This window comes from Giraffa tippelskirchi, chromosome 2, assembly GCF_054371585.1.
Source record: "Giraffa tippelskirchi isolate mGirTip1 chromosome 2, T2T-mGirTip1v1.2.pri, whole genome shotgun sequence".
Classification (NCBI taxonomy): Eukaryota; Metazoa; Chordata; class Mammalia; order Artiodactyla; family Giraffidae; genus Giraffa; species Giraffa tippelskirchi.
Window position 1 is genome coordinate 11,716,551 of NC_137276.1, and position 23,103 is coordinate 11,739,653.

At 42.4% G+C, this 23,103-nt stretch overlaps 1 protein-coding gene across 6 annotated transcripts in view; it reads right to left on the reverse strand.

Moving 5' to 3' along the window:
- SEC23IP (SEC23 interacting protein) overlaps positions 1 to 23,103 on the reverse strand; it is a 115,173-nt gene that overhangs the window by 19,833 nt on the left and 72,237 nt on the right. For 5 of the 6 annotated variants that reach the window (XR_014067190.1, XR_014067179.1, XR_014067171.1 and 2 more), the window contains exons 19-20: positions 4,399 to 4,562; positions 3,262 to 3,445 (exon numbers count right to left, since the gene is read on the reverse strand). The exons of the other annotated variant lie outside the window; for it this stretch is intronic. The gene's annotated coding sequence lies outside the window, so the exon portion shown is untranslated. The remainder of the gene's footprint in view (positions 1 to 3,261; positions 3,446 to 4,398; positions 4,563 to 23,103) is intronic. 6 annotated transcript variants of the gene reach the window in all.

Here is a 23,103-nt window from a genome sequence, read left to right on the forward strand (position 1 = left end):
GCTGTTTCAAGCTTCATAAGATTTGCTTTATAGCATGCCTACACAAAACTCTAAGGAAAGGTCTATACAAGTGCATCAGTTATGAATCCCAGGCTACTCATCTCATCTCTTACCTCCCCACCAAGTAATACCCTGCAGTGTGAAATGTTTGACTTGTAAAGTGATTTATTAGGACTCGAAAATAACTCTGCTGACCATGATCAGAATGGCATCTAATTGACTTAAGCATGTTCAAGCCAAGTCAGTGGACGAAAGAGTGGGTGTGTTTTCTAGTGGAATTCTTCCCACATAGTATGATCTGGGAGCATTATTAGAACTCACAGCCACTCCTCATACACACTCTTTTCAAGTCAAAAATTTGCACAGGACAGTGGCTAGAAAATAGACATATCTGAGAACACATGCAAAGTAATCCATAAGCAATTATGCAAAGTTGGAAGCAGGAATGCAAACCTGAACACTACACTTGTGCAGCATCTTCACTTAGAAATTCCTAGATATGGGGTGGGGCGGGGTGGGAGCCTAATTTATCAGCTTTGATAGGAAAACCCATCCGATTATTCTAAAGACTCCTTTACCTTGGGGCCTATTTTCAGCAGATGCGGGCACAGATTTCACTATAACACACACACTCCGAGCTGTTTGGGTTTTGTGACCAAATCTCCTACTGTTATCTTCCTTGAGAAGCAGGAAGGAAATAAACCAAAAAAATAAACATTCATACATCAAATTGATAACTACAAGATCCGTAACCAAAACAAGCCCTAAAGACTGGATACCACTATATCTATCTTCCTCCACTCACCCTAGAATATTCTGCACATCTTTGTCAGGGGAAGAAATCCATCAAAATAATAAGATACTGACAGTCCATCTCTACTTGCCTCCAGCCATGAACACAGCGTTCTTCTCTTTAAATATCTCCATTCACATCAAGGAACATGAGAAAGACAGAACTTTGCGTTTAGATGCTTAAACAGAGATGGACAATCTGAGTTTATAAACACTCTGGAATTTCTTACAATATGTTGTATTTCATTGCAAAACCTAAAGAGACAGTCAAAAGTTTCCTCGAGCTCTTAGAGTGACCCCTGATTCAGAAAAGTTCCAGACTTTTTATTTTAAAAGTCTCCTACGAGAGGGCTTCCCTGATGGCTCAGTGATAAAGAATCCACCTGCCAATGCAGGAGACATGGGTTGGATCCTGATCCGGGAAGATCCCACATGTGCCAGAGCAACTAAGCCCATGAGTCACAACCATTGAGCCTGTGTTCTAGAGCCTGGGAACCGCAGCTACTGAAGCCTGAGGCCCAGAGCCTGTGCTCCGCAGTAAGAGAAGTCACTGCAATGAGAAGCCAGTGCATCGCAGCTGGAAAGTAGCCTCCTCTCAGGGCAACTAGAGAAAAGCCCACATGGCAATGAAGACCCAGCACAGCCCCAAATAGGTAACTATTAAAAAAAAAAAGGCTCCCATGAGAGACTGAATGACTGAGCAGAATCTAATTTGATTCAACCGAAGTCGCCACCATCTTCACCAGCTTTAGAATTTCATTCCCTTCAACCAAATTTTGTTATGCCTACGATGTGTCAGAATGGAGGGCAGGGCAGAGAACCACCGTAAAATCTGAAACCAGGTCCCAGAAAAATAGGCAAAGATTGTACAAGAGAACTCACAATGGGAAGAAACCACCTCAGGAACTTTTTACAAAGACAGTGCTTGCTCAAGCTGACCTGGCCGACTTGAGACTTGAGTTCAGATGGATGTTAGCTGGAATAAACCTCTTAAACCCTTCATCTTTCCTGCGTTAAAACTAGTGTTAAAGAGAAAACTATAGGGTCAAAATGGCATCACTTGTGCTAAAGCCCATGATACCAAACTTACACCAAACACCTGACTTAATTGCAGTTTCAACTTTCCCAGAAACATAATCTTAATCAACCTGTCTGGAATGTTCTGGTCAGCACCAGCGAGGTAGTCTGTCATGTGGGGGCCTTCCATCCTTACCCTCACCCAGCACGAGAGGCCAGCTGTTCCATAAAATCCTTACCATTTCCCCCCTCCTCCCCTCAGAAAAGACGTCCTGGCCTAAAAACAATGTTTGCTCTTCTTTTGCTAACAGCTCCCTCGTCCCACCCTTCTCCCTATAAAACCTCCCATTCTGTACATCCTTCTCCGAGTGTCCTCCTAGTGGCTAGATGGAACGCCACCCGGTTCATCAGTCACTCAATGAAGCCAATTAGACCTTCGACCTTACTTGCTTGGATTCTGTTTTTAACACGTCACAGATAGACGTAGCATTGTGAGAAGGTTAGAAGTTAAATTCACATCACATGTATGCAGATACTCACACAACTAAATTCAGTCATTAGCGTATGGTGGTCCCCGAGACTCTAGTGCCACGCACAGCTTTTGGACAAGCTACTGCTGATTCGTCTCATGTGATCCCAAGCAGAACCAGTTCTGTTCTCTAGAATTTGCTCTGGCTAGTTTCTGTTTTATCCATTCAAACCCAGAAAACATGACTCAGATTGACATGGGCATAGTTTCTAAGATCACATTTCAGCGTGGAGAACTCAGGTACCCCTCCCCAGCAGGTAGGTCCCACCGAGATCTCTCCCATCCCCAATTCCAGTGTATGTCTCTCATTCGCTGCTGAGAGACTCTCTAGGCTTAGAGATGCTCAAGTTCACACAGAAAGCATCAGAGCCGGACAGGGACCCCAGCAGTGCTGCAGCTGCAAAACACACAGTCCTAGCCCTACGCCATCCCAGCAAGCTATTGGCCCATTTTACAGTTAGGAAAACAGAGGTATGTATCTGTCTGTAAATGACTTAGTCACTCACAGAGGCCAGTTCTTTCCATTCCTCCACAACTGTTAGTTGTAACAGTGAGTTAACCCCAAGGCAAAATTTCCATATAAGATACAGGCAAGATGGTAAGCCTGGCCACTTGCAGTTATTCTCCCCCTCACCCCATCCGATCCCCCTCACCTTCCCTCTTCTTTCGCACCCCCCACCCCTTAACAAGTCACCAGAAGCCCATTCCTTAAGCAGATCCTTTGGGCTCTGAAAACTGCCCCAGCCCCTGGTGTGTCCTGACTGGGGCTCCATGGGGCACGCTCTGTGTCACTTCATGGGAAGCAGTGGTGCCCTTTTCCCTCCCTCTCCCCAAGTAAAACGTGTGCACGTCTTTGCCATGGCCTTGGAGACCAAGCCTTCATATTTGTTTCCCAGTGATGAGGAGTGTCTGTCTGTCCTTACCATTCCTGAAGTCACTACTGATGCTGCCAGGCCAGGCACTGGGGGCTGACACCAGCCAAGCAGGGCGACAAATCCCCTCCATGCATCTCAGCCACTGGTTTCAACCTTGCTCCTGCCAGCCTCTCCTCTGCCAAATTCCACATGAGGTATTAGCTTCTTTTCGCTGCCTCAAACCCTGAGGGAGCTGTTAACAAACGGAGAACTGTTCAGAGAGCAGCAGCCACAGGCCAGGGAGACCCTGGAGCTGGAGGACTTCCAAAGGGGACTGGCTCCCAGTGGGTAAGGTACCTGGAGAGGGGACACTTCAGGGCCAGTGTAGGGGCAGGGCCAGGGCCTCAGCTGCCTGGCAGGCCAGGGCTCTGGCACTGTTGGCAGGCGCATGGCTGAGTCTAGCATCTTATCAGGGCAGCTTCTTAGCCAGAAACGTAGGCGGTAAAACTTAACTATAATCCATGCCGGTTTCCACTCTCAACACCATGCTCTTTCAAAGGCTCCCTGAGGAGGTAGCTGTGTTTCCCCTGCTCCCAGTAACACGCTCTTCAACAGCCCCCTGCAGGGTAGCTGTGTTCCCTCCCAGGGCTGTGTATTCCCCGAGAGGCTGCAGGCGATGGCCAAGATTAAAGTGGAGTGTTGAAACCCAGTCCCCTCAAAGCTGACTTTATGATTCTCCTCCCTGTCTAAAATGTTGTTCCCTTTCTTGTCCTCTCTGATCTCAGCCCTGAGCTTACTGAACCTAATCCACCAGACAGATGACTAAAATTGCTCTTGTCCATACCATTATTGTATTAAAATTGCTGTTGTCGATAACATCGTTAACGTGCTGAAATTGCTGTTGTAGATATCACCTTTAACCACAAACTCTGGTTGCTTCTCCAGGTCAAGATGAACTAACAGACCCCCAAGCCATGGACCACCTGGCCAGAGAATCATAAACCACAGGCATCCTGACTTCAAAACCTCAATTAAGGAAAGTCATAGAAATGTCACATGATTGATCCTCGTCTCTTTGTTCTTTCCCTTCTTAAGAAAAAAAAAAAAAATCCTAACTCAAAGACCAAGTTGGAGTGGATCTGAGGCTTGTCGCCCACTCCCTTGCTTGGTGTCCTGCAATAAATCCTGACTTTGCTGCAGACTTACTTTGTGGCTGTCGGAGTCTGGCTTTTCGTGCCGCAGACGCACAAGCCCTTGCTTGGTTACAGCATCAGAATCAACCCTGTGCCTTAGCAGGGGGCGATGAGGCTGGCTGCATTTACGTTCAGCTCTGGCGCCATCTGCTGGCCGTTCTGTGCATCGTCTCGTCTCTGTACCAGGAAACAGGATGATTGTTAACAGCAGCCCCCTAGTGGGACTGAGGGGCGGTTGGATGAGTTCAGGGCTTAACAGCAGCTCCTATCAGAGCAAGTACTAGAGAAAAGATTTGCTATTTCTATATTTTCCAGTTTCTTCTAGGAAACTTTGTGTCAACTGTGTCCATCCAGTCACAAGACAGAACTACATTTTGCTTAAAGGCACGCAGCTAAGAATGAGGTATTCTCATGCAAACAATTCACTGATTCCAAAGAGAAAATACGTTTTATTCACAGATATGCAAGGTCGAGATGAAATAGCACGATTCATCAGATCTCTAAGATTCTTGGGACTTCCCTGGTGGCCCAGCGGCTAAGACTTCACGCTGCCAGTGCAGGGGGCCTGGGTTCAATCTTGACCAAGGAACTAGATCCCACATGCCATCACTAAGACCCAGTACAGTCAAATAAAATAAGTAAATAATTTTTTGATTAAAAAAAGTAAGATTCTTAGCCTTGGTTACCATTTTCAGACAAAATCCAAATTTCTAGAAGCTTCGTTAATGTGAGGAACATTCATTTCATTGGTCCTCCTCAAGGAAACCTGTGTCCATACTTCAACGAAATCTATATAAGCTTCAACCTTTTCTAACATATTAATAAATGGAGAAAGAGCAACAAAACTGAGGACAAGGAACAGTAACTATACACTTGGTAACCCCCTATTATGGGTTGAATTATGTTCCTCCTGCCAAATTTATATTTCAAGTCCTAATCCCAGTACTTTAGGATGCAACCTCACCTCGAGTCACTGCAGATTTGATTAGTTAAAAGCTAGGTACCAAGCAAGGAGAACAGGCGGCTCATGCCCAGAAGACGTAGCTCCCAGTGGCTTTCAGGGAAGAGTTTTTTAAAAATTTATTTTATTTTTAGTTGAAGGATAATTGCTTTCCAATATTGTGTTGGTTTCTGCCATACATCAACATGAATCAGCCACAGGTATACGTATGTTCTCAGGGAAAGCTTTTAAATGGCAACATTTAGGGTGAGGGCTGGAGGATGCATGATTTTCTTCTGATTGATTGGTGGTGAGGGAACACGGTGGTGTTTCAGGAATCTTAATCATCAACCTGATTCCAACCAGCCTAGGGTCTGTGAGGTCAGCATGTAGTCACCATCTTCCACTTGGGTGGAAGGTCTTAGTGTCTGCAAAACAACTCAAAAATATGCATTAGATTCTTATGAAATCCCTTGAAAAGGAGCTTGGACTCTATTATCTGAACTATTTTATTTTTCAGTTTTTTAATTCTTTTCTGAAGATTTTTGTAGACATATATTTTATTTCTCTTAGATAAATATCTAGGAGCGCATGAATGAATAACAGGATAAGTATATGATTAATGTGATTAACTTTTAAGAAACAGCCAAACTGTTTTTCAAAGTGGTGTTTCCTTTTGTACAATGTACACATGTGTAAGATTGCTCCATCTCCTTTCCAGCACTTAGTGTTCTAAATTTTTTTTGGTCATGCCTTGTGGCTTGTGGGATCTTACTTCCCCAACCAATGATTGAACCTAGGTCCACAGCAATAAAAGCTCAGTTTAATTTTTAAATTTAATTTATTTTATATTAAATTTACCTAAGCTATTGTTTAAGCTATCATTACTTTTCTTGCTTGACTGATTTTCCTTTGTTTCTGTATTCCCTCACTTCCCTAATTCATAACCTGTTTGAGTCTGCTCTCTGGAACCCAGGGAGGACTTGGAGACTAAAGCCTTGCTTTTTTACAAACAGGGAACACAGCGGGGCTTTTGTACCCAGAAAAGCATCATAGGGTCCTGCTCAGTTTTATGGCCTCCAGAGCTCTGAGAGAGTTTCTGTTGTTTCAGCCACCCCGTTTGTGCTACTCGGTTATAGAAGTCCTCAAAAACAAATACACCCTTCCACAGCAAGAAGGCGTAGAGGTTGTTTGCAGGGTAATACATAACATTCAGTAGTCCATGAATATATATGGACCTGTTCCACCAAGATTTGGGGGTACCTGCCCTGGGGAGGTGCTGTGCTGGGTCCTGGGGTTGCAATAGTCCACCACACAGGCACTGAATTCCCTACTACCTGCGTGACTGTTTAGAGAGGATGTGGGAGCCAGGAAGAGTTTGGTCGTGGCCCAAGAGGGGTCTACACGTAACCAGCAGCAGCTGGACATAACTGAGGGAGCCAGAGGCGGCCAAGGCAGCAGATGCAACATGATCAGGAGCCTGGCAGGGAGGGAAGAGGCTCCTGCCAGCTTTTTATGCCCACGATAGCTGAAGCTGAATCTGGCCTCACCTCCATACACCAGCACCAAATTAAGTCTCAGTTTTGGGGTGAAGTTAGAAGAGAATAGCTTTATTGCTTTGCCAGGCAAAGGGGGCCCCAGCAGGCTAATGACCTCAAAACTGCATGTCCCCAGACCTAGAGAACAGACTTATGGATATGGCAGGAGGGTGCGGGGGGGGTAGTGGTTGGGAGAGGGTGGGATGTATGGAGAGAATAAGACGGAAACATATATTACCATATGTAAAACAGCCAACCGGAATTTGGGAATTTGCTGTATGACTCAGGAAACTCAAACCAGGACTCTGTAACAAACTATCAGGGTGGGGTGGGGAGGGAGGTTCAAGAGGGAGGAAACATACGTATACACATGGCTGATTGACGTTGATATTTGGCAGAAACCAACACAATAAAGCAACTATCCTTCAACTAAAAATGAATAACTTAAAAAAAAAAAACCTGCATGTCCCTACTTGGAAAGCAGAAATGTAGGAAGCAACAGAGACTTGATGATGCCACCAAAGAAAGCCCTATGTCTGCATCTCTTGTTATATAAGATAAGAAGCTCCTTAATGTTGAAGCCCTTGCTATTTGCAGCCAAAAGTGTCCAGAGGGTGTGACATGAAGCTAACCTCCTGCCTGCTGAATGTCACTTGAAGGCAGAAAGTTTTTCGGGGATGTTGCAATGTGACCTCTGTACTCTTGCAATGAATCAGACAACTGGACAAGACGCTCTGATGTTATTACAGCTCTCATGTCATCCTGGGGAAAGCACATCATTCTACGTCATTCCTCTGTTCTTAGGATCTCAAAAAAGTTTTCTTTTGTAAATTCATATGAAAATGATAGTGGGTCAGAATAAGCCTGCAGGAAGGTGTTGAGTCCTGCCCCAAGGCCACAGAAGCAAAGTCCAGAACCAAGGTCACCTCTGAAGCTGACTAACCCCCTTTGTAACCTTGCCAAAAGCCCCCTGATTATCACTAACATCCTTCCTGACTCCCAATTAAGTAAAGATGCCCACTCCAGTAAATACCCTATAGCGTCCCAACCAGTCACTTAACACCAAACTTCTAGCAGGAATTTTCTTTGTCTTGAAGCTATAAAAATTGGTTATTAACCGGCAAAAACGGTCAGCTTTCCCTAGTCTGTCAGGAGGTTGGCCCACTCCATTTGCAGGGCCCATTTTATCTCTGTTCTTTGTTCTTAATAAACTCACTCCCTTCTGAAATGCTCTGTGTCTGGAAATTCTTTTCCAACCCGCGCTTGGACTGCGTCAACAGAGGGAAAGAAAAGTAAATGAAGTCAGAGCTTGAACCCACCTCTGTGGCGATCAAGAGTAAGCGGGCATCTCTACATGACCTGGAAGCCAGGAGCCGTCTCTGCCCACACACATCACTACTTGCCAAGTAAACAGGCATATTGGAGTGAACTTGTCTAAGCCCTCGCTTCCCGGGAGACAGCGTTCCCATTTTAGGGTAGTTTCTCACAAAATCCTAGAACCTCTTTAAATTGTATTATTTTAGAGTCCTTAGGCTGAGAATGACTGAAAAATTATCTCAAATATGTCTCATGGCTTATGTGAGAAAGCCAAGGAAATCGGAGTTGGGATATAATAACCTGAACGACATCAGGACTGTCTTTTCTCTCTGCTTTTCTCTGCTCCTGGGCTCCACCCACTCAGGCAAACTTCTCCCCAAGGCTGGACTCATGATGGCCAGCAGCTCGGCCACGGTTGTCTCAAGCAGAGCAAGAATGGGGACTTCCCTGGTGGTCCCCTGGTTAAGAATCTGCCTTCCAATTCAGGGGATGTGGGTTCCATCCCCAGCGGGGGAACTAAGATCCCTCATGCCATGGGGCAGCTAAGCCTGTGTGACCCTACACAGCCAAGAAAATAAATAGATAAATATTTATTAAAAAGAAGAAGAACAAGAAAGGAAGGAAGAGAGGGGAAAAAAAGGACGTTCCCCAAAGCTTCAATAGGAGACTCCGATTGGCCCAGTTTGGGTACAATGATTATCACTGGACCACTCACCATGGGGAAGAAAGTGTGGTGGGTTGAATTCTGCCCCCGAAAGACAGATTCAAGTCCTAATTCCTGATATCATGAGAATCTGACCTTGTTTGTAAACAAGGCCTTTGCATATGCAATTAAGTTAAGAAGAGGTCACACTGGATCCGAGTGGTCTCTAATCCAATGGCTGGTGCCCTTATAAGATGAGGGAAATTTGGACACGGACATACACACACAGGGAGAATACCATGTGATGAAAGGGGCTGAAATTAGACAGATGCATCTACAAACCAGGGCATGCCAAGGATCACCAGCAACTACCAGAAGCTATGGCTTCCCAGGTGGTGCAGTGGTAAAGAATCTGCCTGCAAATGCAGGAGGCGTGAGAGACACGGGTTCTGTCCTTGGATCAGGAAGATCCCCTGGAGACGAAAATGGCAACCCACTCTAGGATTCTTGCCTGAGAAATCCCATGGACAGGCTGTGGTCCATGGGGTCACAAAGAGTCAGACACGACTGAGCACACACACACACACACACACACACACACACACACGAGAAGCTGCGTGAGAGGTGTGGAGCAGATTCCCCCTCAGGGCCTCCCAGAGGTGCCAGTCTTGACAACATCTTGATTTTTTACTTCTAACGGTGTTATGGTAAGCCACCTGCTCTGTGGTATTTTGTTATAGAAGTTCTAGAAACTCATACAGACATGTAGGACCCAGGTTGATCAGGCACCCATGGCAGGGGTCAGGAATTTGGGGTATTATGAAGGGCAGCCCCCAATACACAGTTGAAGGGGAGAAAGGGCTGTACCCCAAAGAAGGGGGAGGTGCTCCATTAACAGAAAGTGAAGGTGTTAGCTGGTCAGTCGTGTCCAACTCTTTGTGACCCAGTGGACTGTAGCCCGCCAGGTTCCTCTGTCCATGGAATTCTGCAGGCAAGAATACTGGAGTGGATAGCCATTCCCTTCTCCAGGGGATCTTCCCGACCCAGGGATCGAATTCTATCTCATCTCTGTATTGCAGGCAGATTCTTTTACCATCCGAGCCACCAGGGAAACCTCCCTTAACAGAGGAGGAGGATGAAGGGGCTGGGCAGGCAAGTACATTCCCATACAGCATCATCAGCTTTGACTGGATTTCTTATAGGGGAAGAGAATGCAGAAAATGTTTATTCCTTCTTCCAAAGACACTACAGATTCTTTGTTCCAAAGTCAAGAATTTACCAGCCCCTGCAATTTCAACAGTTTTATTCTTTAGACGAGGATTGAAGTAATGTGATTTGCTTTACTCAGGGAGTTCATGGATTCATGCAGTCATGCAATTCTGCTGTAAGAAATGTTTTATTAATTACACCAAGGTATATAAAAAATTAAAAGTTAAGTTTCCATGATACACATATTCTGTTTCAGTTATCTATCAGGTTTAACCTTTTATTTCAGCCATGAAATTCAAATTATGTATCAAATAAAATAAAGATCCATTCCAATAAATTAAAATTAGCTGTCCTTTTAACATGCTCTTAAACTATTTTTAATTGATAACATGCTGATATTAAATGGTCAGTTCAAAGATGGAAAAGCATTACTTATAAAGAGTAATCTTCAAGCGGACACTGTCAGATGGCCTTATGCTTAAAGATTCTATTTCAAGGCAAGCTCCGCTGTAGTTAGAATTCTAACGAACCCCACAGAATCCTTTAACAGCCTAGGTGGCAAGGAATGTTCTCCATCACCAGGATCACTTTTTTTTTAATTCCATTGCAATTTCTCTCAAAAAATTTATTTTTTATAATTGGAGGGTAATTCCTTTACAATGTTGTGTTGGTTTCTGCCATGCAACCCATATAAGCATAATTATATATATCCCCTCCCTTGTGAGCCTCCCTTCCCACTCCCATCCCATTCCTCTAGGTCATCAAGGCTCACTTTCAAAGTGCAGAGCTTGCAAGTCAAAGTTAAAGGTAAGGAAATTAGCCATGTGAATATGCATTCAACTCAACCAACAAGCATAGAATCTACTGAGACCTCACTCGTAGCAAGTAATGTGCCATGTGTCAGGTGTTGCTGTATGCAATGTGTGGGTATCAGTTAATTCTCACGACACCTCTAGAAGTAAGTACTGTTCCTCTCCATTTTACAGAAGTAAACTGAGAAACAGAATTTTACATGACTTGCCCAGATCACTTCACTAACAAAGTGCAGAGCACCAGGACTCTAAACCAAATGGGCTCCAGAGGCCCAGGACACAGTGGCCTTACCTCCTGCTTCAAGAGTCTCACAAGATCTTCGAAGGGATAAAACCCGTCCACGTGAAATCATAGAGACCTTGATTAAATCACTGCAGAGCTTGATGGCATAGGGTGAAATGGTTCGTACAGAAATCAGTCCTGCCGATCAGTGAGGTGTCTGACAACCACCACAGTGGTCAGGGAAGGTGGGACAGGAGGTGACCGGGCCTGGAAGGACAGACTGGACTGCGTGTAGGGGAGCAGGATTTGGGTGCTCACAGCCCAGAGAGAGTCCCAATTTGTCTCTTCTTTGTCACAGAACAGAGTTATCTGTTTCCTTTCATGTAGCACAGGCCAGAAGTCACAGGTCACCAGGAAACAGGACAAAACCATCCAGAAGAAAAGCTGCAAACCCTTGCAACAGGGTCACAAACTCATGCTGGTTTTCCTGAACTTCCCTGGTTTACTCCAAAGTCCTGAGTTCCAGAGACCCTGTGAGTCCTGAGCAAATAAGGATGGCAAGTCAAATTCTAAGCGGAGAAAGACAGCTTTTTGAAAAGAAACCATTTAAAACAAAGCCTATGCCATGCACATCTTACACTAGGTAAGGAAACCCCTCAAAAGATTAAAGCTGTGGAATCTGAGCTCCTCTGGTCACTGCTCCATAGAGGCTGTGGAATCTTAGAATGGTCACCTCACCAGTCTGAGCCCAGCTTCCTCACCTGCAAATCTTAAGGTTTGAGTTGGGTGAGCTTCAAGGTCAAATTCGATGCTAATGACCAGCCTAAAATTCTTTCCTTTTTTTGGCCACACAGCATGTGAGATCTAGTTCCCTGACCAGGGATCAAACCCCCACTCCCTGCACTGAAAGAGCAGAGTCTAACCACTGGACCGCAGGGAAGTCCCAGCCTGATGTTCTTGAGTTAACATCAGTGTTGGGGAGAGCGCCCTGGCCATAAACACACTCACACACACACAAACACACACACATGTGTTTGTGTGTGTATCCTATACAAACACACACCTATGCACATCTATACACAGTTTTCTTATTTAGGGGGAGAATCTCATGCTGCACGTTATTTTTCATCTGAGATACGAATTCATTGGAAATGCTCTCTAAGATAAATTAAGATTTCTTTTTTCACCACGATTCTTTCAGAGTTTTAACATTTTCTAATTTTACTTAGCCAGTCTTAATCAATTTCACAAACAATGATGGGGAGAAATGCTCTCAGAATAAGCTGGCTGATAACAATCAGAAGCTAGGTTTCATGAATGGTGGCCCTTATCTCCCAGACTTTGCACCTTGGGAAGGCAAGATTAGCTAGGACTTAGACAAACAACAATGGGAACTCTGCTCCAAAGAACACAGCCCCTGCTAACTGTGCTACCACACAGTTGCTACGTGAAGAAAGGAGTAGAATCTGTGTAACAGACTGATTGCTGAAGGAATGCAGTGCAGGACAATTCAAGTCAAAAATCTATTAGCACGCAGGCCAAAAGGAGGTGCAGCTCAGCAAATCCGACTGAAGTATAAGCAACTCAGCTTCAATAAGTGGAACAAAATGGCTGTGAGCACTCCATTTTCCCTGTTGATACTGGGGAAGGGGGCAGCCGACTCTCAGGTAACTTGCCAAATAGTAAATCACGCGACCCACCCACTGGTCCTGTGTGCCCTGCTGCGACTTTGTTGCGCTGTGTTTTCCGTTGGAACCCAGGGCCAGCTTGGTTAATCAAGTCGTTGTCTCCTGAAATAGACCATATGCTCTGGGGAATAGATTCAGACTATGAACACTGATGCCCTTCTGACCTGACTCAGCTTTGTGCTCGGCTTGAGTTCCACCTGCTTCTATGGAAGGCAGGTGGCAAATAAATGCACAATTATGTTGTCTTATCTGCTGAAACTGGGAAGCATCTCAGGTAAGGGTCACACTGTCAATCAAAAGACAGGAGAATTGGATCCTGGGCATCTGCTATAAAATCAATAAATATATCTTCTTTTCATATCAGCAAGAGGGATATCCTGTCTTTACTTTATAAGAACTAGTCCTACAGAGAGATTACAGCTTAACCCCTAGTATGCCATCTCTGGTGGGCAGCAAGCATTAACTTCCTGCCATTTTATATCTCCAAGTTCAGTGTCAGTGTCTAAGGTCTGATTTATTTTGTTGTTGTTATTGTTATGGAGGAGGAAATAGCAACCCACTCCAGTATTCCTGCCTGGAAAATACCATGGACAGAGGAGCCTGGCGGCTGCAGTCCATGGGGTCACAAAGAGTCGAACACTACTGAGCAACTGTGCGCACACACACACACAAGAGGGCTAATGCCATAAAACTTGCAAATAAAAGAAAGCAAAAAAAAATTTAGGGTTTGGGTTAGGCAAATATTTCTTAAGTAAGACACAAAAAACACAACCTATTTTTTTAATGTTTTAAAATTAATAAATTGGACTGCATCAATATTTAAATCTTCTGCTTCAAAAACCACTTTTTATTGTTAAGACAATAAAAAGACAAGCCACAGGCTGGAAGAAAATATTTATAAAACATATCTACCCAAAATACATAAAATAATTCTCACAACTCAATAAGAATAAAACAAGTGATCAAAAAATTTGAATCGGCACTTCACCAAAGAAGATATATGAATGGGAAATAAGCACAATTATCATCAGGGAAATATATATTAAAATCACAATGGAGTAACACACACATCCACTAAATAGCTAAAATTAAAAAGACTGACAGTAACAAGTGTTGATAAAGATGGGGAGCAACTTGAACTCTTACAAATTGATGGTGGGAGTATAAAATGATATAAGTCAGCTTTTTACAAAGGTAATGTACAGATACTATAAGAACCAGCAATTACAATCCTAGCTCAAAAGAAATGAATGCATATTTTCACACAAAACATGCACGCAGATGTTCAAAGTAGCTGTATTCATGACAGCCCCAAACTGAAAACATCCAAATAGCCATGAATAGGTGAACAGAGCAACAAATTTTGATAGACCCACACAAAAGACCACTACTTAGCAATAAAAACGAACACACTACTAATACACACAATATAGATGAATCTGAAAAATATTATATAGAATGAAAGAAGCCAGGCACAAAATACATATACCCTGTGTGATTCCATATATGTTAAATTCTAGAAAACGCAATCAACTCTAGAGTGATAGAAACAGATCAGTAATTGCCTGGGGCCTGAAGTGGAGACAGATTGACAATCAAGGGCACAAGGAAGTTGGATGTGGTGGAAATGTTCTGTCTTGATTTTGTCGGTGGTTATTTGTATACATTTATCAAATTCACCACAATTAAAACTGGTGCACTTTATTTTATGTAAATTTATCTCAATAAGTTGACTTTTAAATAAAAAGAGAGGGACAGGAATTGCCTGGAAGAGACATCAGCATATACACTGGCAACAAATTGAAGCTTTCTCCCAAGATAATCAGAGAACTGAGAGGAAATTTCTAAAAAGTAACCTTTCATGATTTCAGTCAATGTTTTTAAATGTCTGAGTTCAACTCTGAGAACACAGTGAAAAACACTGGTCTTTACAATTTCAACAATCTCTAGAAAGCATTTTCCTTAAACCCATTTTGGTTCAGATTTTAATTATCAGCTAAGGATTTAGCAGGAATTAGTTGGCAATCGTCTGAAAGGATAAGCTTTATAGAAGCAGAACAGAAGAGAGGAAAAGGCTATGGTTTCACCAAAAGATTCAGGAGAACATCCCCATGAGCTGTGGCAAGGAGGCGAGTGAAGGAGCTGCAGGGAGAAAGAGAAAAGGCAGGAGGGTCCATCCCCCCAGATGCCCAGCCTCTTGGTCATGCTCTGGGAGCCGATCCTTTTGTTTTCCCATGGGTCAACCTGGGCAGTTCAGGGTGAAGCAAGGAGCTCGGTAAATGAGTGGTCCAGAGTAAACAGTCCCGGTGGCCTGAGACGACGTGTACTCGCAGACCCACCTCTGTCACGTACAAGACTTCAGGTTGAAAGTTCAGGTGGAGAGTCTTGTTCTTTAACCTAAAAACTCAAAGCTGTCAGGCTGCTAAGTGTGTTTTATCCTCCTACTTATACAGGCACACTTTCATAATGACAAAACCTAAAACATATATAAAGTTAGGTTTGGGTGTTCTGTTGTGTGTGTGTTGTTGTGTTTTTTTTGGCCACACTTCGAGCAGCGTGCGGGAGTCTTACTCCCCAGTTAGGGATGGAACACATGTGCCCTTCAGTGGAAGCACAGTCTCAATCCCCGGACTGCCAGGGAAGTCCCAAAGTTACGCTTCTATGTGCCTGAAAGTTGGCAAAAAGTCAAACACAACTGACTGTATTATTTCCCAAATCAGGATGTTCAATTAATGCTCTAACATTGATAAGTCAGAAAGATATATGTTATTATCAATTACCTTTATTTCATAAATTGTTTCTCGACTTCATTTCAGGGAAATCATAATTATGTTTCTACAATTTTCACATAATTTCTGTGCTATTGATAGCAATGACCTAAATGATTAAATAGTGAGAATTTAATAATATTCCAATGTACAAAATTGAAATAACTTTTTATTAAAAATACAAGTTAAAAGAAAACAAAATGTTTAAATTGAGATTATTTTATGCTTTTAAAATAGGGGTTTTTTTTCCCTAACATATTGCAAGGTGTTGGGTGGAGGCATAGGGTATATATGAGCAAAAATAAAATTTTTAATCAATGAAGATAAAAATTTTAAATCAAAAGTACTTAAAACTAAGGTCATTTAATTTTTTGAAAATGTAATCAAGGCATATTAAATATATATTATAGAAGTAAAACTATTCATAATTTCAGCATTCAATTTCCATGCAGGTGCCTATATTAAAAAATAGACATCATGCTTCATTGGTTGAAAAATAATATGCAGTGCTTCGAGCTTCTCTGGTGCCTCAGATGGTAAGGAATTTGCCTGCAATGCAGGAGGCCCAGGTTCAATCACAGGGTAGGGAAGATTCCGTGGAGAAAGGAATGGCAACCCACTCTAGTATTCTTGCCTGGAGAATTCCATGCATGGAGGAGCCTGGCAGGCTACAGTCCATAGGGTCTCAGAGATTTGGACATGACTGAGCAACTAACACTTTCCCTTTTTCTTCATGCATTGTTTTAATATTTCAGAATATTCTCCAGCTGCCATGTGTAACGACTGCAAATACCATGCAAATTTATGATACCCCTGGAACCAAGGATTGGAACACAAAGAGAAGAAAATGAATGTTGGCACTACTGGGAAACAATAACTCTTTATGCAAGAATCTATTGTAAGTTAATTCATGATAAATTAATTAAATTGTCTCTTCTTTACCTCAGTGCTCTGCTGCTCAAATCCTAATGCAATAAAGCAGCTCCTACACAGGCAGCAGCACAAGCCTCACCCTTCCTGGTATTTGGGGGCAGTTGCCTTTGTCCAAGGGCAAAAGACCTGCAGAATCTTTTCCCTAGGACCTGAATGGAGCTCGTCACAAAAGCAGATGCTCGGGTTTTTAATTAGCATTAAATCATATGGTTCCTAAGTGACAAAGCTGCCCATGTGTTCTCTGAGATGCAGGACTCTCTAAAACACAGGGCTCAGGGCAAGATCCCCTCTGCCCACGTCCAAGGGCAGCCCTCCTTATGATATTTGTCTTAAAATTTTAGTCAATATATCTGCTTTTAAGATCTATTAAATTCCTTTTTAGTTATACAAGCAACGTGAACATATTTCCTTATTGCAAAAGTATTAACACATTAAAGATCCGGCTACAGCCCAATTCATCCATCCACCCCACCCACTGTTAACAACTACAACGTCAGTACAAGTCATTCTAAATGCATTACATCATAGTAGTAGTTAACATTTTTGACATATTCATACTGTGTAATATATTTGCACATATTTACATTTTTCTAGGAATTTTATGTCCATCATCTTTTTTTAATCTTCATAATAACTTCATGAGACAGCTACTTTCAGTTCAGTTCAGCTCAGTCGTTCACCCATGTCTGACTCTTTGGGACCCCATGGACTGCAGCACACCAGGCTTCCCTGTCCATCATCAACTGCCAGAGCTTGCTCAAACTCATGTCCATCAAGTCGGTGATTCTATCCAACCATCTCGTCCTCTGTCGTCCCCTTCTTTTGCCTTCAATCTTTCCCAGCATCATGGTCTTTTCAAATAAATCAGCTCTTCCCATCAAGTTGCCAAAGTATTGGAGCTTCAGTATCAGTCCTTCAAATGAATATTCAGGACTGATTTCCTTTAGGATGGACTGGTTGGATCTCCTGTCTGCCCAAAGGACTCTCAAGAGTCTTCTCCAACACCACAGTTCAAAAGCATCAATTCTTCAGTGCTCAGCTTTCTTTATGGTCCAAATCTCACATCCACACATGACTACTGGAAAAACCATAGCTTTGACTATACAGACATTTGTCAGTAAAGTAATGTCTCTGCTTTTTAATATGCTGTCTAGGTTTGTCATTGCTTTTCTTCCAAGGAGCAAGCATCTTTTAATGTCATGGCTACAATCACTATCTGCAGTGATTTTGGAGCCCATGAAAATAAAGTCTATCACTGTTTCCATTGTTTCCCCATCTATTTGCCATGAAGTGATGAGACCAGATTCCACGATCTTAGTTTTCTTAATGTTGTTTTAAGCCATTTTTTTCACTCTCCTCTTTCACTTTCATCAAGATGTTCTTTAGTTCCTCTTTGCCTTCTGCCCTAAGAGTAGTGTCATCTGCATATCTGAGGTTATTGATATTTCTCCCAGCAATCTGGAGTCCAGCTTGTACTTCATTGAGCCCAGCATTTCGCATGATGTACTCTGCATGTAAGTCAAATAAGCAGGGTAACAATGTACAGCCTTGATATACTCCTTTCCCAATTTGGAACCAGTCTATTGTTCCATGTCTGGTTCTAACTGTTGCTTCTTGACTTGCATTCAGATTTCTCAGGAGGCAGGTCAGGTGGTCTGGTATTCCTATCTCTTTAAGAATTTTCCACAATTTGTTGTGATACACACAATCAAAGGCTTTGACATAATCAATAAAGCAGAAGTAGATGTTTTTCTGGAACTCTCTTGCTTTTTCAATGATCCAATGGATGTTGGCAATTTGATCTCTGGTTCCTCTGCCTTTACTAAATCCAACTTGAACATCTGGAAGGTCTCAGTTCACATACTGTTGAAGCCTAGCTTGGAGAATTTTGAGCATTACTTTGCTAGCGTGTGAAATGAGTGCAATTGTGTGGTAGTTTGAACATTCGTTGGCATTGCCTTTCTTTGGGATTGGAATGAAAACTGACATTTTCCAGTCCTGTGGCCACTGCTGAGTTTTCCAAATTTTCTGGCATATTGAGTGCAGCACTTTCACAGCATCATCTTTTAGGATTTGAAATAGCTCAACTGGAATTTCACCACATCTACTAGCTTTGTTCGTAGTGATGCTTCCTAAGACCCACTTGACTTTGCATTCCAGGACGTCTGGGTCTAGGTGAGGGATCACACCATTATGGTTATCTGAGACATTAAGATCTTTTTTGTATAGTTCTTCTGTGGCAGCTACTTTACATTCATATATTCTTGTATTTACTTATAGAGGATCTGTAACAGTGTGTATGTGTGTTTGTGTGTGTGTCTTAACCTCAGAAGGGACTTCCCTGGTGGTCCAGTGGTTAAGACTCAGTGCTCCCAATGCAGGGGCATGGGTTCAATCCCTGGTCAGAGAATAAAGATCCCACATGCTACACAGTGTGGCCAAAAAATATTGATAATATTAATAAGGCAAAATATATCTTGGAGACTTACCCATGCAAGGACATTTAGATCATACTTTCTTTCATAATAGCAAAAGATAATAACAAAAGGTAAATGTTAGTGAAACCTGCTTTGGGAGGAAACAAAAGTTTTCTAAAGATCTTCAGAATGTCCCATTTACTGAGATTTCTAATTTTTCGTTTTCTAATTAGCTTCAGCTTCTGAGATCCACAGGCAATTAGCCACCAAGTGGAAGGTTAACAGCACAGCTGGCCAAGGCAAAAATTTCCCTGTGCAAATGTCCAATTTGCTGGGCATCATCTTTATCCCACCAGACAGCTCTCTAAATGAAAGAGCAAAAGTCCCACCAGGCTATTTCTGGATGATTTTCTAATAAACACATTGAATTATTCTACACAGGATCTAATGAATACAAAGGAGCAAAAATTATAATGTCTATACAATTATTCCTTAATTAAAGAAGCTCTTCTTACACTGGACTAAATCACCAGCCTCCTCATTCCTCTCCCAGAGCCAGCATCCGGGCACCACCAGCAATTCTCTGGTGTGTTCTGAACTGTCCAAAGTGCCCCTGTGAGCCACAATACCCTCTTCCTTTGCCCTATTCCCACTTCCTTCTCCACTCCCAAAATAGGTAAATCGCTTCCTAAGTGTAGCTTTCAACTTAGTGTTGGGAGAAAACTGATGTATTTCACACTAAAAGTGAGTGTCTGATACTTCCCCTTTCAGAACTGTCTCAAGATGACTTGTTTTTTTGTTTGTTTCCTTTTTTAATTCTCATTGGAACATAGTTGATTTACAGTGCTGTGTTAGTTTCAGGGGTGGAGCAAAGTGAATCAGTTATACATATACATATACCATTCGATTTTAGATTCTTTCCCCGTATAGGTAAGCATGACTTGTTTTAATCCAAACCCTCTATTTGTGAATTGAGACTCATTGGGGGAGACATCTAGGCACAGAGAGAAGGCCCAAATACTTCCTCCTCTTTATTGTTGTCAGTAGGAAAGATTAGCTCATTAATATTTATGATGCATCAAACAAGTTGGGCCATAGAGTGGTACAGAGTGGAGCTCAACATAAATAAACAAATAAAATGAACATCATGAACTAATCAAGGCTGCTGGGACTATAAACCTGCAGGCAAGAGATGAAAAGAGAAATGGGGCACAATACCTAGAAACTTAATCAACATGGATATTTTTATCCTTTCCTCTTTGAATAGCAAAGTAGAAATCAACCCCTTATAAATCAGGGGTTTGGTCTTTAGCATGCTAGAACTTTTCTGTTTCTTCATGAAAAGAAGTACCAGGGTAATTTTTATATCACTTATTTGTCTCCAGATTCTCGTTGAGAGAGTCTCCCACTGTCACCCAGAGTCAGTTAGGAAAAGAAAATTCCTGAACATCCAGCCATGCAGGTCCTGTCTCTGGCAATTCTCCATGGTTTTAAGGCTCTCTCACCCTTATGCATGGTCAGAGAGGGGGAATTTCCCCTTCGACCATTCTTGAGTTCTTGTGGCTACACTAATAATAAAATTGACACAAAGCTAATTAACAGGAGAAAAGAGAAACTAATTTTAACTTAGATGCATGGAGGTCTTACAGAAATGGGGCCTAAAAAATAGTCAAAGCAGGCAGCTTTTATACTTTTTGGACAAAAAAACAATAAATGTGTAAGGAATTGACAGGACTAAGAAACTTAGGATTTGGAAGCTTAATGAGTGACAAGTTTAAACAGAATTGGACCTGGGGTAGTACATTAGAATTACTACCTAGCTGGGTAACATGGACAAGTTGGTGAACTTCAGTAGGGCTCTGTGACAGAAAGACGAGGAAGGAGATCACTCAACAATACCTCAGGCTTCTTCCAACTCTAAAAATTCTGCGATTCTACATGTAGCCCTGCCTAAACCGCTACAATCAAAATACTCTTCCAGGGACTTCCCTGGTGTCCAGCGGTTAAGAATCCACCTGCCAATGCAGGGGGACATGGGTTCAGTCCCTGGTCCAGGAAAATCCCACCTGCCATGGAGCAACTAAGCCCATGCACTGCAACTACTGAAGCCCAAGCACCCTCGAGCCTGTACTCCACAAGAGAAGCCACCATAATGAGAAGTCCATGCTCCACAACTAGAGAGTAGCCCCTGCCCGCTGCAACCAGAAAAAGACTGCACACAGCAATGAAGACCGAGCACAGACAAAAATTAAATAATTAATTAGTTAATTAATTAACTGTAGCCCATGAAATTAAAAGACGCTTGCTCCTTGGAAGAAAAGCTATGACAAACCTAGACAGTGTATTAAAAAACAGAGACATTACTTTACTAACAAAGGTCTGTATAGCCAAAACTACGGTTTTCCCAGTAGTCATGTGTGGATGTGAGATTTGGACCATAAAGAAAGCTGAGCATTGAAGAATTGATGCTTTTGAACTGTGGTGTTGGAGAAGACTCTTGAGAGTCCCTTGGACTGCAAGGAGATCCAACCAGTCCATCTTAAAGGAGATCAGTCCTGAATATTCATTGGAAGGACTGATGCTGAAGCTGAGACTCCAATACTTTGGCCACCTGATGTGAAGAACCGACTCATTGGAAAAGTCCCTGATGCTTGGAAAGATTGAAGGCAAGAGGAGAATGGGATTACAGAGGATGAGATGGTTGGATAGCATCACCGACTCAATGGACATGAGTTTGAGTAATCTCTGGGAGTTGGTGATGGACAGGGAAGCCTGGTGTGCTGCCGTCCATGGGGTCGCAAAGAGTCAGATGTGACTGAGCAACTGAACTGAACTAATTAAAAAAAAAAAAAAAAAAAACTCTTCCAAGTAAAAATATATGACATACTTAACTGCAAAAAAAAAAATTGATATCTTAAAACTTTTTAAAGAATGAAATTGCATCCTATTCAGGTGATGCGAAAGACAATGGAAACCAAAACCTCATTTTCAAGTGCCATAACCTAGAGTTCCTCTAAAAGATTCCCAGGAGAAGTGTAGAAGTGCTTTTTCTCAATATACAGACCATCATCCTGAAGTCTTACACATATAGTTTGGAATATCTGCCTTTAAGAATCCTGAGCTAATTTATATTACCTTTTAAAGTACCTTTCTTTGTGCCAAGTCACAGTGAGAAGTAGTGAAAATAACTTTACAGAGCTTAAGAGTTTCTTGGGAGAATGGCATTGAGACATGTGTATTGTCATATGTGAAACAGAGCACCATTCCATGTTCGATGCATGTGACAAGGGCTCGGGGCCGGGGCAGTGGGATGATCCAGAGGGATGGGAGGGGGAGGGAGGTGGGTGGGGGGTTCGGGAAGGGGAACACATGTAAACCCATGGCTGATTCTTGTCAATGTATGGCAAAAACTATTACAATATTGTAAAGTAATTAGCCCCCAAGTAAAATAAATAAATTTATAAAAAAAAAAAAAGAGTTTCTAAGTACAGCCTCACCTTCAGCACCTTCTGTCTAAAAGTACAGATCTTAAAAGGCAGTACATTTCATAGTAATTATTGCTTCACAGTGGGATTCGCCAAGCATTTCTTTTAAATAAGCTCTTTTGTGGCATGATAAATGAAATTATATATATAAACCACTATCTTTACACAACTTTTCAGAAACATAAAACAATAATGTGTGTGTCTGTGCATGCTAAGTCGCTTTAGTCGTATCCAGCTCTTTGCGACCCTATGCACTGTAACCCACCAGGCTCCTCTGTCATGGGATTCTCGAGGCAAAAATACTGGAATTGATTGCCTTGCCCTCCTCCGGGGGATCTTCCCGACCCAGGGATCAAAGCTGTGCTTTCCGCAGCTCCTACATGGCAGGCGGATTCTTTACCGCTGAACCACTGGGGAAGCCCCAAACTGTAACAGCTAGTATTTGTTCAATGCTTCATTTGGTGACAGCCTATATACCTGGTGTGTTTTGGTTTATTAATCGTAAGAAGAATCTCCCAAGCAAGGTATTATTTTTCCCCACTTTACAAGTGAAAAAAATGGGTTCATGGTGGTTGAGTAAATTTGAGTTCACACAAATTTGAGTTCACACACATAAAAAAATATAGAGTCAGGAATCTAGAGTCTGCACTATTATATAAAATAAGGTGCCTACAACAACAGAACCTAAGATACAGCAGGTGGTAAATCGGAAGCTAAGGTCAACAACTGACTGAACATTCTCTTC